The sequence below is a fragment of the Lutra lutra genome, chromosome 14 (assembly GCF_902655055.1).
Source record: "Lutra lutra chromosome 14, mLutLut1.2, whole genome shotgun sequence".
Lineage (NCBI taxonomy): Eukaryota > Metazoa > Chordata > Mammalia > Carnivora > Mustelidae > Lutra > Lutra lutra.
Window position 1 is genome coordinate 12,780,530 of NC_062291.1, and position 15,867 is coordinate 12,796,396.

Sequence of the window (15,867 nt, forward strand, 5' to 3'; positions counted from 1 at the left end):
GGTTTGCATTTCGATGAAGTCCATTTGGTCAATGTTCTCTTTTATGGTTTATGGTGATTGGAGAACCTATCTAAGAAAACCTAACCCAAATTTGCAAAAATGTTCTACTATTTTTATTCTAGAAGCTTTATGTCTTTAGAAGCTTTGAGTTGACTCTCTTGTGTGGTGTGAGGTAAGGGTTGAAGTTCATTGTTTCCCACACAGATATTCAGTATTTGTAGCCCCTTGTGGAAAAGACTCTCCTTTCTGCATTTCCCCATTTTCCAACTTGCCTATAGCCAATTCACTGTATATATGTGGAGGTCTATTTCTGAACTTTTTATTCTTTTTTCCAGTGGTCTGTTTGTTTATCCTCACACCAGGACCCTGTCTTTTTGACTGTAGCCTTATAGGAAAGTTTTTAATGAGGGGGAGTCTGAGTCTTCCCACCTTGTCCCTTGTTCTAATCTGGTTTGGCTCTTCCTGGCCTCTTGAATTGCCATATACATTTTAGAATCAGCTTGTCGATTTTTACTGAAATCTGCTAGCATTTTTATTGATTTTTTGGTTAAGGTAGAGATAAATAAATAAGATCTTAAAAAATAAATAAATAAAAGTCATTGCCATACCCAAGGTCACCTGGATTTTCTCCTGTGTTATCTTTCTAGGAGTTTTATTGTTTGGCATTTTGCATTTATGTATATGGTTCATTCTGTGTTAATTTTTGTGACGGGTATAAGGTCTTTGTTAGATTCAATTCACTTTTTTTTGGTACATGAATATCAAGTTGTTCTAGCACCATCTGGCCTATTCTAAATTGAACTGTGTATTGAAAAGCCCATTTAGTTTATTCTGTAATTTCTAGATATTTTATAGGGATTTTTCAATTATCTTTTCTATCATGATGTCAGAAACGGAAGTCGCCTATAAATTCTTGTTGAAATAAGTAAATCACGTGGCTGGGGAAGTATACTGAAAGTTGAGTCTGTTGGGAAAACAAAAGAGCTGAATTAGTAAGTTCGGCAGTTCGCTGGTTTTCTACAAAATTTGATTTCAAGATCTCATTTGTATGTATTTTGCTCTACATGAAACCACAAACCTATTGTGGTATTACTCAATCTTAGCCATGGGCATGATTTTCCTGGATCTGATCCAAGGCCAACCTCCGTGGTGAGTTCAGATCCTGTTTGTGGCCGATCTGAGGCAGGTTGCAAGGGTGGTGTCGGGTCAGGAAGTGGTGGCCGTTGAGCCCACAGAGGAAAGGCATAAAGAATGAAGACCTCCCATGCTGTTCTAAGGGGAGATTTCTCACTGTTAAAAGTTACTGCTCAAAAATACTATAGAGCCATGACTCTTGTAAAGATGGAGAAGTGAGCATGTATTAAATATGTTATTTAACTCATAGTAAGGCGACCACACCGACATTATAACTGGTTCAAAGGTGAGATCACAAAAGTACCAATTTATATGAAATAAAGGAATGTAGAAATCAATGTGAGTCATCTTGAGACATCTAGAGCCTCTTCCAAGTAAGGGAGAGAAATCCTCTGGATAGGACAGAATTTGCATGCCCATAGATGGAGCATTCCTTTCTCTCAGTTCCCTAAAATTTCCAGAGTTGGAAAAGAGCTTCCAGTGAATTCTAGTAAGATGCTCTGGAAAGGGGGGCTATAGGCAATGCATAGTTGTCCACTGAAGCATGAATTTTTCCTGCACCACCAAGCCTGAGACAGATCCCTTGTCTTGGGACAGTTTGTCAATCCAGGAAATGAGTGTAATTTACCAAAAAGGTTAGCTTCTTCCAGCTCTGAGATTCTAAGTTTTTTTGTTTTGTTGTCTTTAAAAATTTTATTTATTTATGTGATAGAGAGAGACAGTGAGAGAGAGAGCACAAGCGGGGGGGCGGGGGCAGTGGAGCGAGAGGGAGAAGCAGGCTTCCTGCTGAGCTGGGAGCCCAATGTGGGGCTTGATCTCAAGACCCTGAGATCATGACCTGAGCTGAAGGCAGATGCTTCATGACTGAGCCACTCAGGCGCTCCGAGATTCTAAATTTCTGAAGCATGACTGATTCACAAATCAGGGTACCTAAAATGGAGAAGGGAACGAGAACACTGCTCCGGCTACATTTTCCCCCTGCTGGTTCTGCCTGCTAGGATTTTTGGCCACAGTCTCATCCACCCACATCAGTATTTATGAAACGTTTTGGACCACAACACATAGGAAGCGGATTTTACATAGTAACACAGTCAAGCATGGACATACACACACAAAACTGAAACAAAGGCTTTACAAAAACAAATCCTGCCTTTATTACACAGAATACCCTCTTATATTTTCTTTTCCATTCCATCCCTTTTATAAAATGCTTTTGTGACTCACTAAATTAACGTTAAGACCCACTAATAAAGTGGTTTTCAACTTTGCAGGTTAGACTCACTCAAAGAACTTTCAGAAATACTGATGCCTGGGAGGCACGCCCAAAGACTGACAGAAATAGGCTGACTTGTGGCTGGAGCATCTGTGTTATTAAAAAAATCCCTTAGGGGATTGGATGTATGGCTGGGGTTGAGAGCTACCTCCCCAGGCAGAGCACGACTTTCTAGCCTTTTGCTGTGAAGGCGTGGCCTACATTCCATGGCTAACCAGAGTGGGTTGTGGTCACCATATAATCAAACCTTGTTAATAAGATGAAATAATCATTTTCCTTAAGGAGAGCAAAGGGAACCTGTTTCTTAATATGGTCTGTATGGAATAATATTAATTATCAGAATTTTAGGCATCTAAAAGCAACCAAGACAAACCAAGACTCCTTATTATTTTGTTCAAAATTGAAGAATTAATTCTTGTTTTAAAGATTTATTTATTTATTTTAGAGAGAGAGCATGAGAGCAGGAGTGGCAGAGGGGGAATCTCAAGCAGACTCCCGGCTGAGTGCACAGCCCCACCCGGGGCTCAGTCCCACAACCCTGAGATCAAGACCTGAGCTGAAATCAAGAGATGGAGGCTTAATTGACTGAGCCACCCAGGAGCCGCAGAAAGTTAATTATTTTTTTTTAAAACCAACCCTCTTACACCGGCAACTTCTGTAATCCCATTGAATACTAAAATGATGTCCTATTTTCCTTCCTAAATATCCTGAGTCCATGTCATGGTTAGGATCCTCCATTTTTGGTGGGGTTTTTGCCTGGTTTGGGGATCATGGTAATGCTGGCTTCATAGAAAGAGTCTGGAATTTTTCCTTCTGTTTCTATTTTTTGAAACAGCTTCAGGAGAACAGGTATTGTTTCTTCTTTCAATGTTTGGTGGAATTCCCCAGGGAATCTGTCAGGTCCTGGGCTCTTGTTTTTTGGGACGTTTTTGATCACTGCTTCAATCTCATTACTAGATATTGGTCTATTCAGGTTGTCAATTTCTTCCTGATTCAGTTTTGGAAGTTTATAGGTTTCCAGGAATGCATCCATTTCTTCTAGGTTGCTTAACTTATTGGCATATAACTGTCGATAATAATTTCTGATGATTGTTTCTATTTCCTTGGTGTTAGTCGTGAACTCTTCCTTTTTCATTCGTAATTTTATTAATTTGGGTCCTCTTCTCTTTTCCTTTGGATTAGTTTGGCCAGTGGTTTATCGATCTTATTGATTCTTTCAAAACACCAGCTTTTAGTTTCGTTGATGTTTTCTCCTGTGTCTCTAGTTTCTATCTCATTGATCTCTGCTCTAATCTTAATTATTTCCCTTCTTGTGCATGGGGTTGGCTTAATTTGTTGTTGATTTTCCAGTTCTTTAATGTGTAAAGAGAGCTGATATAGTCTGGATTTTTCAGGTTTTTTGAGTGAGGCTTGGATGGCTGTGTATTTCCCCCTTAGGACCGCCTTTGCCATAGGTTTTGGACTGATGTGTCTTCATTCTTATTGGTTTCCAGGATTCTCCATTTTGTGTCCAGCTCGGGAGTTCATTCTTTGTGATTTTTGGACAAACACATAACCTCCTCGTGTGTCAGTTTTTCGTAAGAAAAAACATTAAAAAAAATTTTTATTTAAGACTTTTAAATTATAACAAGACATACACTGGTACCAGGACGGCTGACCTCTGCAGGAGCTCTCTAGTATAATTTCACAAACCCAGATGGTGCATGTTTATGGAACATCAGCTTTGCTTCAGCCACTGTTTTAGGAACTGGGATGCCAAGGTAAATGGAATCCCCCCCCCCCCCGCCTTACTGCCATGTTGCTTACAGATGGAACAGTAGATAGGAAGACAGCGGCAATACAAGCTGGTATCTGCCAGACAGGGAGTCTCATTTCTGATGTCTCAGAGCTGAAGGAAAGTGGCCCGAGCTCCCTTGGGAGCATCAGGGAAGTTTCCTAGGGAAACCTGCTGGGAGGTGGTGGACACCCATCTGATCACTCACACTGAGTTGAAGGCTCATCTGAGGACCAGAGCTGAGCTGCAGACAATATGATCTTCTTTCTTATTCCCTGTGTCTGGTGGCGGAGATTTTTTCCCCAGTCACTGCATTTCCTTCAGAAGCATATGACTGTGCAAACCACACTTTCATCCTGTCATCTTGTTTTTATATTGTGTTTGCAAGTTGGAGCCCAGTCACCGCACACTCTTCTATTAGCTTCAGAGGCATGGCAGAGTGATTCAAACTCTTTGTGCTTTGAATCTTTTCATTAGATGCTTTCAGCAAACCAGAAATGGTTTTCCTGGTAGGGATGATGACTTTCAAGTAGAGGAATGGGGTGCATGGTCAAAGGCCACTTCTTGTGAGGCTGTTTTATTCCAGATGTTGCCGTTTGGTTTTTTGCCCACTCTAGGAGTAGAGTTGAATCAAGCCAGCTCTGCTTCCACAAAATAAAAGTTGACCAGGTTAAGTGTAGAGAGACCAAATAGTAATACAACATGTCTAGACAGGACTTTTATTTAAAGACTTGAGGTGTGGCAGAGACATTTTAGGGCTTGAACTCACCACCCTGAGATCAAGACCTGAGCGGAGATCAAGAGCTGGACGCTTAATGGACTGAGCCACCCAGGCTCTCCAGAGACAATTTTATTTTATTTTTTTAAAGATTTTATTTATTTATTTATTTATTTATTTATTTAACAGAGAGAGAGAGAGAGAGAGAGAGAGATCACAAGTAGGCAGAGAGGCAGGCAGAGGGGGAGGGGGAAGCAGGCTCCCTGCTGAGCAGAGAGCCAGATGTTGGGGCTCCATCCCAGGACCCTGAGATCATGACCTGAGCCGAAGGCAGAGGCTTAACCCACTGAGCCACCCAGGCGCCCCCCAGAGACAATATTTAATTATCCGCAGAATGTAGCTTAATTCTCCCCAGGGTACCTGTATTGGGCATGAGTTTGGTTTCAGAAAACTCATCTTTTTGATACTGATTTGAGATCAGGGTCCCAGAGTTGTCGCTTGGCCAGAGGCCTCAGCTGCAACTAAATCTTAATAAGTAATGGAGATTGAATTACAGCTGAGGACAAAGGACAAGAAAAGACAAAATAACACCTGTATTATGAATCTTATTTGTATAAAAGATGCGCAGCACTCAAGTCACACAAAAAGGGAAAAAAGTACCCAACGAAATATGTAGTACTCTTTACTGCAAATTCCACGTAACTTACTGATTCTCCAAGAACGCCTTCACTGATTTCAGCCTGCCTCTTGTGTCGCTATTCAATCTGCAGTTACAATGACAAAGGAATGTGGTTCCCACAGGAATGCTTGCTGACATTTTCATATACATTAATGAGTAAGTCGAAAGCACAACAACAAAGATGTTTTGAAACCTCACCAGTTACCGGTCACATGGGTGACACTGCTGAATTGGCTAATGGTTTTAGAATATTAGAAAGATAATATTTGAGTTGTGGTATTACTCACAACCATTGTGACACACTTTTAAGCTTAATCTGCATGTTTACACTTCCCTATTGTTTTCCTTAAGTCTAGGACAAGAGTTGCCAGATTACAACCAAATCTATCCCACTGCTCCAACACACTTTGGTTTTATACAAAAACAAAATGGTTTATTGGAGTATAGCATACATTTATTTCCATGTTGTATGTGGCTACTTTCCCGCAAGAGTGAGAGCTGGGCTGTTGTTATAGGGATGGCTTGAAGTCTTAGCTATTTATGATATGCTCTTTATAGAAAAAGTTTACTGACCTCTGGTCTAGACAATCAACAACACAACAAATTAAACGCTGTTATGTAGCGTTTGCCCATTTCCAAACTGTAAATATTCCATGGCTAATTTCAAGTTAACAACAGGACACAGGTGAATGGTGAAGTTGGAAACAGATACAGAGTAGCACACGATGATATATTCTTGATACTAGACTGTTGAAATTAACATAAAGAATCTCAAGGGCATGGATAATAGTAAAATATGGCAAAATAATCAGGAAGTGATGGGTCTTAAGTATTTATTATTTTATTTTCAAAATAATGTATTAAATTTAAGTTTACATAATTTGCTTTACTAAGTATAACAGCTGACTGAAAAATTCCTGAACATTTTATAATGGGCCCTGGGGATCTGGTATGATGGGCTCAGGCACACTCTTGTGCAGAGAGGAGAGGTGCCTGGTGTCATGGGTGTGTTCCACATTTAAATGCCAGTGTTGAGGAAAGACTTCTAAAGGAAGAAGATGGAATCGTAGGATGGGGACCCTTGAAGAATGAGCAGGAGTTTGACTGAATACATCATTTTTATGAATATTTATGAAAACCTATATGTGTTAGCTCAGAGCTGGAGCTACAGGGATGAGTAAGACACAAACCTTATGGTAGAGTTCACAATGGATGCAAGAGGTTCCCCTTTCTTCCTTCCTTCCTCCCTCCCTCCCTCCCTCCCATCCATCCGTAATTTCTTGCTCTCTTACTCTGAGCCCATGCCACAGATTTAATAGTCAACAGGATATCACAAACTAATAATTATGATGCAGAGTTGATAAATGCCACAATAGTGGTATGGGGGAAAGTGTTGTGAGAACATAGAGAAGGAAGGAATTAACGCGCTTGGGGTTAGGCTCCTTTAGGGTACATTCTGTATTTGCATAACGTTGTTTCCTTCTAAACTCATTGTCTCACTGCCTCTGAAAATGCCATGGGCATCTTGAGAGCCCATGGAATCCTTGATGTTATGGACTAAATGTTATTTTGCTGTCCTTCGTGCCTGGCACTAAGGTGGCTTATGTTATATATTTGTTAAAAGAAGGATTGAGTCAGCAACAGTTACTACTATGAGAGCATTTAGAAGCATCATTACTTCTCACTGCCATGGAATAAATCACTGGACATTTTCTCCATCCATGTGACCAAAGTAACAACTTACATTGATAACTTCAGAAGGAAATTAAAGGAAAAAAAAAAAAGGAATGTGAAAAGAGAAGTGAAATTAAGCACTCAGTGGATTTGGTAGCATGACCCAATGCCTTCCTGTGGTCATTCACTTTAGAAATGTCTCTACCACTTTCTAAAGTCTCAGTGTGTTTCCATTTTCCATTCACTGGAGATCCTGTCCTTTCCAAGCCTGCAGAATTCCCAACCACTAGACCACTATGAATCGCCTTGTGGTGAGGGGTGGAGGAGAAGGTCTATGTGGTGGAGCCACAGTCTTCTTTTCTCTGCTCGTCCTTGTAGTGGATCTGTGCAACAGAAACTGAAGATATGTGGGGCATCTGGGTGGATCAGTTGGTTAAGTGTCTGACTTAGGTTAGGTCCTGATCTCAGGGTCCTGGGTTTGAATCCCAATCAAGCACCACACTCAGTGGGAAGTCTTCTCCCTCTCCCCCTGCTCATGCTCTCTCTCTCAAATAAAGTCTTAAAAAAAAAAAAAAAGAGGGGCGCCTGGGTGGCTCAGTGGGTTAAGCCGCTGCTTTCAGCTCAGGTCATGATCCCAGGTCCTGGGTTCGAGCCCCACATCAGGCTTTCTGCTCAGCAGGGAGCCTGCTTCCTCCTCTCTCTCTGCCTGCCTCTCTGCTTACTTGTGATTTCTCTCTGTCAAATAAATAAATAAAATCTTTAAAAAAAAAAAAAAAAGAAAGAAAGAAAGAAAAAGAAACACAAGAAACATACCAAGAGCAGTCTTTATCAGGAATGAGGCCTGTTATACACTCCATCAGTTTAAAAAAAACAACAACAGTGATTTACTGTTTCAGGGGCGAGGATTACATCATAGTACCACAGGGCGTGGGGAGAATAATTGTCCTCCAAAAAGTGCCTACATCCTATTCCCAGAACCTATAAGTAGGTTACCTTTCATGGAGAGAGGGACTCCCAGTTGTGATAAAGTTAAGAAAGGATCTTAACATAGGGAGAGAATTCTGGATTATCCAGGTGTAATCACGGACATCTTTAAATGAGAGAACAGAGAAATGGGAGGTTCAGAGAAGAAGATGAAAGGATGGAAGTAGAGGTTGGAGTGATGTGATTGCTGGTTTTAAAGACAGAAGAAAGGGCAGAGGCCAAGGAGTGTAGGTAGCTCCAACAAGCTGGAAAAGGCAAAGAGATAGACTCCTTCCTACAACATTCAGAAAGGACATGGCCCTGCCCAAACTTTGATGTTAGCTCACTATGACTCATTTGGAATTACACATTTCTAGAGCTATAAGATAATAAATATTTGGGTTTTTAAGTCACCAGGTTGGTGGTCATTTGTTACAGCTGCCTCAGGAAAGTAAAATACCACAACTTTGTCCTCCCCAGTGAATAATAATGACTTATAATTATAATTTTATCTGAGTGGCCTGACCTGTCAAGTCCTTACCCCTCTGTCTTGTTTCCAGGGACCTTGTCATCGGAACTTCCATCTCTGTAAGGACCTGAGCACTGTTGATTTCTTCTAGTCAAATTGGTGCCACTTCTGTCCCTCTAAAACCCCCAGAACTCAATATGTGAACACACACACACACCATTCCAGAACAGTTCATTTCCTTCTGTCCACATATCCACATAATCAAATTCTGCTAGACCTTCCAGCCTTACAGTCCTTTGATATTTGATAACAAAATGTATATGAGAGTCATAAGACACATGTCTTATTTTCCTCTTGCAACTCCTTTGCTAAAGAGCTAGAAAAATAATTAAACCCAAAAAGCACTTGTTGCCTTAAGTACTGAGCTGTCAGGCTTTGGTAAGGAGCTCCTTATTGAACCTGGGATCTCACTACACTGTTACAATTTCCAGCATTAGAAAACAAAGTCCTGTACTTTCTAAATGTACCGGCCATGAGACTCAGTGAATGGTTTCTAGAGAACTTAGATTTTTGCCTCTTATTCTGAGTGAGTGTTCACTCAAGCTGGGAGTTTCTGGCTAATGACAGACCTAAAACCCAACATGGCCATGGTGTTGCTTGAGAACATGGAAGTCCAAAGTCCTGCCCCAATTCTGTTACAGACTGAGCTACCAAAAATATTTGTTCTCTGTTCTGCCTGAATTGATTGCATCAGCCTGTTCTCTCCCCCAAACTGACTGGTGATCCTTGTCTGGTTGAGTGTTGCAAAATAGCAACTAGTTTTGTTTCTGTAAGTAGCACTTTCTTTTTTGGGAATGGCGTTCTGAATAGACTTGCACAACTGGGCTCTCTCTCTCTCCCTGTCTGTCTTCCATGAAAGTCAGTGTTAGTGTTTTGTGTTCTCTGTTTATGTCCTTTGAAATCCAGTAAGTCCTTTGAAATCCAACATTTGCAGAAAGTTGGCACTGACCTCTGCGCTGAAGTCTTATGTTCGCATTTGTTTTTCAACGGAGTGAAAATAAATGAAGTGGAGTCTAATAGCAACACTCTCCCTGCTGATTCCCCTGAAATTATTACAGTGACCACTTCCGGCCTGTGATTTACAGAGCCATTTTGCTCAACTTCAGCTCATACCATTTGGGATCCTTTTGCCTCTTAAAGCGGAAATGACTGCAGAAGTTTGCCTCTTAGGATGGGACAAAACACTCCAGCTCTGGCTTGATTAGATCACTCCTCTTCTCAAAGCATATACAAGGGAAGCCAGATTTTAATTAATTAAAATTAGAAAGCTCCAGATGTTGCCATTCATTTAAAAACAATTCCAGTGGGGTTTTTTTGTTTTTTGTTTGTTTGTTTTTGTTTTTTTAAGCGGGGGTGGGGGGAAGGGGGAGACAAGATGAGAAGGGATGACTCAGATGATCTCCTTCACTCACCGGCAGGGAGCCTGCTCTCAGGGACAGCAGAGCAAATGTGTCCTTGTCATTAGGTTTGAGGGTGGAAGAAAGGGGCAAAAGTGGGCATTCCACAGTCTTACAAGGAACTTTTATTAAGCCTCTTGCTCAGAAGTGACAGAAGCTCATTTCAAACTGGGTTCAAGGAAAACAATTTTTGAAAGATATATTGGGTGTCCTAGTTGAAAAAAAATGAAGGCTGAGACTGATCAGACGTGCCGAATGGAGGTACTCAAAGGATGTCGCCGACGGGTATCTATCTCTCGCTCTCAGGCCTGCTTTCTTATTCGTTGGCTTCATTCTCAAGTGGGTTCTCTCATCATCCTGACAAAGTGGTTGCTCACGGAAAAATGCTTGCCCCGCTTCCTAGCCTCACAGTTCCGGACCCCTTGTGGGAAAAGAGCAGCTCCTTATCAAAAGTTCCAGTGATGTTCTAAGATTGAGTCTCACTGAACGAGCGTGGGTCGTGTGTCCATATCTGAACCAGTCACTTTGCAGGGAGTGAAATAAGCTTATTTCCTTTATGATCACTCTCCAAGCAGAGCCGTCCGGGATCCTAGCTGAGGTCCATTAAGGGCAACCCCATCTGGGCCTTGGGAGGTGGGAGGCTGAGAAGGAACAGAGGTTCAGGGGCTCCATGGGCGTGTCTGGGTCAGTCCTTCCCAAATCTGTGTTCTCTTCTTGCTAGATACAATCCTCATGGCAGTTTCTGCGTACAGTTGGGTGTGTCCATGTGACTCAGTTTTAGCCCATGGAGTGTGAAATATGTGAAAATACGCGTTGCTTATAGATCCATCAAAACCTCCCAGAGCCAACCTCGGAGACCATGAATAGAAGAGGGTAGGGACACAGAATGGAAGGAGTCTGAGTCCCTGAATCTTTACTGCTTGGAAGAAAGCGACCACCAAACAGGACCACTCACTGTGGATAGTCTTTGGTTTTTATGTTGTTTTTAAATTGAGATAAAATTAGAAAGAAAAAAAAAATAAATAAATTGAGATAAAATCGACCCATAACTGTCCATTGGTGTCAGATGTATGACATAATGACGAGATGTTGGTATATATTGCAGAACGATCTCCATGATCAGTCTGGTGAACATCCATCACCACAAACTGTTAACGCACTTTTTTTCCTGTGATGAGCTTTTAAGATTTACTCTCTCAGCAACTTTCAAACACAGACAGCCGCATCATTCACTACAGTTACGACGCTGTGCATCACAGCTTCCCGATTTCTATATTTCATAACTGCAATTTTGAAACTTTTGGCCACCTTCCCCCATTTCGCCCATCCCCCACTCCCCACCTCTGGCAACCACGGCTCCGTTCTTCTCTCTAGGAGTTCATTTTGTCTGTTTGCTTGCTTGCTTTTCAGATCCCACATATAAGTAAAATCATGTGATATTTGTCTTTCTCTGTCTGTTTTCACTTAGCATAATGCTCTCCACGTCCATCCACATTGTCACAAATGGCAAGATTTCTTTTCCTTTTTATTGCTGAATAATATTCCATCGTGTGTGTCTGTGTGTATATATATACACACCCACTATATATATTGTGTGTGTTTGTATACATAAATATCCTTCAGTGGACTCTGTAGATACATATATATGTGTGTAGATATATATATGTATATATTATTATAACATTATAAATAATGTTGTAGTGAATGTGGGAGTGTATATATCATTGAGTTTTTGTTTGTTTGTTTTGTTTCCTTTGGATAAATACCTAAAAGCCCAATTACCAGATCATGTAGTAGCTCTATTTTTAATTTTTTGAGGAATCTCCATGCTGTTTTCAACAGTGGCTTCACCAGTTTGCATTCCCACCAACGGTACATGAATGTTCCCTTTTCTCCACATCTGCCAACACTTATTTTTTCTTGCCATTTTGACAGTGGCCATTCTAATAGGTGTAAGGTGATATCTCACTGTGGTTTTGATGATTAGTAATGTTGAGCACCTTTCACTTTCCTGTTGGCTATCCATATGTTTTCTTTGGAAAAATGTCTATTTAGATCTTCTGCCCATTTTTAAATCAGATTGCTCTGTGTGTGTGTGTGTGTGTGTGTGTGTGTGTGTGTTGAGTGATGGAGTTCTTTATATGTTTTGGATATTAACCTCTTATCAGAAATATCATTTGCAAATATGTTCCCCCTTTGGTTGCCTTTTTATTTTGTTGATGGTTTTCTTTGCTGTGCTGGAGTTTTTTTACTTTGGTGAAGTCCCTTGTGTTTATTTTTGCTTCTGTTGCCTTTGCTTTTGGTCTCAAATCCAAAAAATCATCACTAAGACTAATGTCAAGGAGGTAACTGCCTATGATTTATTACAGAAGTTTTATGGGTTCAGTTCTATGTTCAAGATTCTATTCCATTTTGAGTTAATTTTTGCATATGGTGTAAGATAGGGGTCCAGTTTCTTTCTTCTGCATGTGGCTGTCTAGTTTTCCCAACACCATTTATTAAAGAGACTGTCCTTTCCCCATTGTATATTCTTGGCTCTTTTGTCATAAATTAATTGACCATATATGCTTGTGATTTTTTTCTTGGCTCTCTATTCTGTTTCATCGATCTATGCATCTGTTTTTAGTACCAACACCATACTGTTTTGATTACTACAGCTTTGTTTTGCAATTTGAAATCAGGAAGCGTGATGCCTCCAGCTTTGTTCTTCTTTTTTAAGTTTTTATTTATTTTTTTAAGAGACACCATGCACAAGTGGGTGGGGGGAGAAGCAGACTCCCCACTGAGCCGGGAGCCTGACGCAGGGCTCTATCCCAGGACCTAGAGATCATGACCTGAGACGAAGGCAGATGCTTAACCCACTGAGTCTCCCAGGGGCTCTTTTGTTCTTCTTTCTTAAGATGCCTTTGGCTAATAGGGGTCGTTTGTGGTTCCTTAAAAATTTTAGGATTGTTCCATTTCTGTTAAAAATGCCTTTGGAATTTTAATAAGAATTGCTCTGAATCTGTAGATTCCTTTAGGTAGTATGGGCATTTTAATAATATCAATTCTTCTAATCTATGAGCACAGAATATCTTTTCATTTTTTTTTTATCTTCTTCATTTTCTTTCATCAATATCCTACAGTTTTTAGTGGGTTTGATTTGAAATATTCTAGCAAAAGAAAAAAGTTAGATGAAGGATTAGATAAAATAAAGCATTAGGAAGTTAATACATTTTAGATCTTGCTGATGAGTACATAAAAGTTCATTTTACTATTCCTCTCTACTTCAGAGAATCTCTGAACTTTTCTGTGACTAAAACATTTTGTGATTTAAAAAAAAGTGTTTTTAGAAAGGTCTTCTACCATTAACTGCCCTTTTATGAAGTTTTACTTTTTCAGAGCTTTCTGCTAGATTTTTTTTTTTTTTTAATCTGTCTGCATTTTCTATCTGGGCGATTTCAATCTCACCCACAGCTTCTTCTGTCCGTTCCATCCTTCTTCCCTGGTTTATCCTCAGCTTCCCAGCTTGTCTCTCTGTTTTCAATCTGCATAATTTCTTTTCTGTAGCCAGAAAATGTATTTCTAGGATGCAAATCATAGCATGCATGCATCCGTTTCATCAGAAATATCTGATCACAGTCATATTGAGTCCGTAGGTTTAGGCTTAATTTTCCATCCCCGAAATCATGTTATAAGATGATGCGTGCCAGCGCCTGGAACCCATAGTCTTGCTAATTATTGTGTTTGATGTGGCTGTTTCCGGCTTTCTGAACACTAATCTTTTCTTAGGATATAGCCTTTGTCTGGATCCCAGGAATTCTCTCTCATTCCTGAGTGCTACTCTTCTCAAACCAAAATACATCCCAGACTCTTAATACTTTTTTCTGACTCATTTTCCTTTTCCCACAACTCCAGATATCTACGTTCCTTTGCCCTTTACCCCCATTGTTCTCCATTCTTTGGGGGGGGGTCATTAAAATTATTTCCTTTTAGTCTTGACATGACTTTTATTCCCAAGTCCAGAAACTTTTAAATTCTGCAATTATGCTCTTCTGTGTGGGGTTAGCAATACGTTTACTTATCTGTCTTTCCCATTAAGCAAACCAATGACCTTGAGCTCACAGATGGGCTTTCATCCTCTGATCTCTAGGGCTCCGGCACACTTCCTGACACAGAGGAGGAAGAGTTAATTGAATGAAGAACTTTCATAAATATTCAGACACAGTCAGCACAGATCTACTTGTTAGATTTCTAAAAACCGGGTGAAATACATTTAGTGAAAAAAGTGATGAAATCTTTTAAAAATATTTATTTATTAAAGATTTATTTATTTGGGGCGCCTGGGTGGCTCAGTGGGTTAAAGCCTCTGCGTTTGGCTCAGGTCATGATCCCAGAGTCCTGGGATCAAGCCCCACATCGGGCTCTCTGCTCCACAGGGAGCCTGCTTCCTCCTCTCTCTGCCTGCCTCTCTGCCTACTACTTGTGATCTCTGTCTGTCAAATAAATAAATAAAATCTTTAAAAAAAAATAAAGACTATTTAAAAAAAAGATTTATTTATTTGAGAGAGAGAGTGTGTGTGTGTGTATGCAAGCAGGGTCAGGGGTAGTGGGGGAGGGAGAGAGAGAGAATCTCGAGCAGAGCCTAATGCAGGGCTTGATTCCACGACCCTGAGATCATGACTTGAGCAGAAACCAAGAGTCGACACTTAACCGACTGAGCCACCCAGGGGCCCCTATGAAATCTTATTATGGGCACGTTAGGGTTCAGTTAAGTCCCAGTGCTTATTTCCCAGAATGCCTTTGTTTGCATTAGCCCTTAAAACAGGTGGATTTTTATTCTCACAGCCCCTCTCCCCGTATCATCTATTTCTTCGTGCTCAGCTCAAGCGCACCTTGGTTCTTCCTGAATCACCCCAATTATGGGTGCTCTCTCTCCCCTCTTTGAACTCCCAGGCTCTCTGTACCACCTTTGTGATAATTTACCATATATCAACGAATCTAACATACTGTCCATTCCTGTCATCGGCACACTCATTTTATTATAAACTCAGGATTGTAAGCTCCTGGTGAACACACGGCCCTACTTAATTTTATTTTGTATCCTGTGTCGGCCCAAATGCAGTTATGGTCTAGCATAGCGATGACCAGATATTTGCTGAATAAATAATATCTAGCTCTGAGTTCTATTGCCCAGCTACGCCCTGGGGCGCTGCGTCCTATCACTCTGCTTCCAGATGACAAGCAGGGCTGAATTGGAGGAGGGTTTCAGTTTATCCTCATCCTTTTCGTCTTATGAAGATAATAATACATGTTGCAGAGGGCGCTTCAACCCTTGAAACGTCTATTTTAGTTTCTCAGGTAGGACCTCTGTCAGTGTCCATTGGAGATCCATGAACCAAAGTTCTTTACACCATTTTGGAGATGGAGACATTTCCCTAAGGCCGGGGGGTCTAACCAAAGCCCGAGTGTCTGATGGCTAGCTAAATGTCTTCCAATAGGCTTTACTGGTTGAGTTTTCTAACATTCACACTCTTCCTCTCCCATGAAGCTAGCTCTTACCTAGCTACTGCAAGCTAGAAAGATAGCTTGGGGAAAGGGAGACGCTGTATCTAGATGACAAGTGCACATTCTGGACCTAGACAGATTCAGGTTCAAATTCTCCTCTATCCCTTACTAGCTGTGTGACCAAGGGTAGACTACAAATTTCTCCATGCTTCCGATTCTCGCATCTGTAAAGCAGAAAT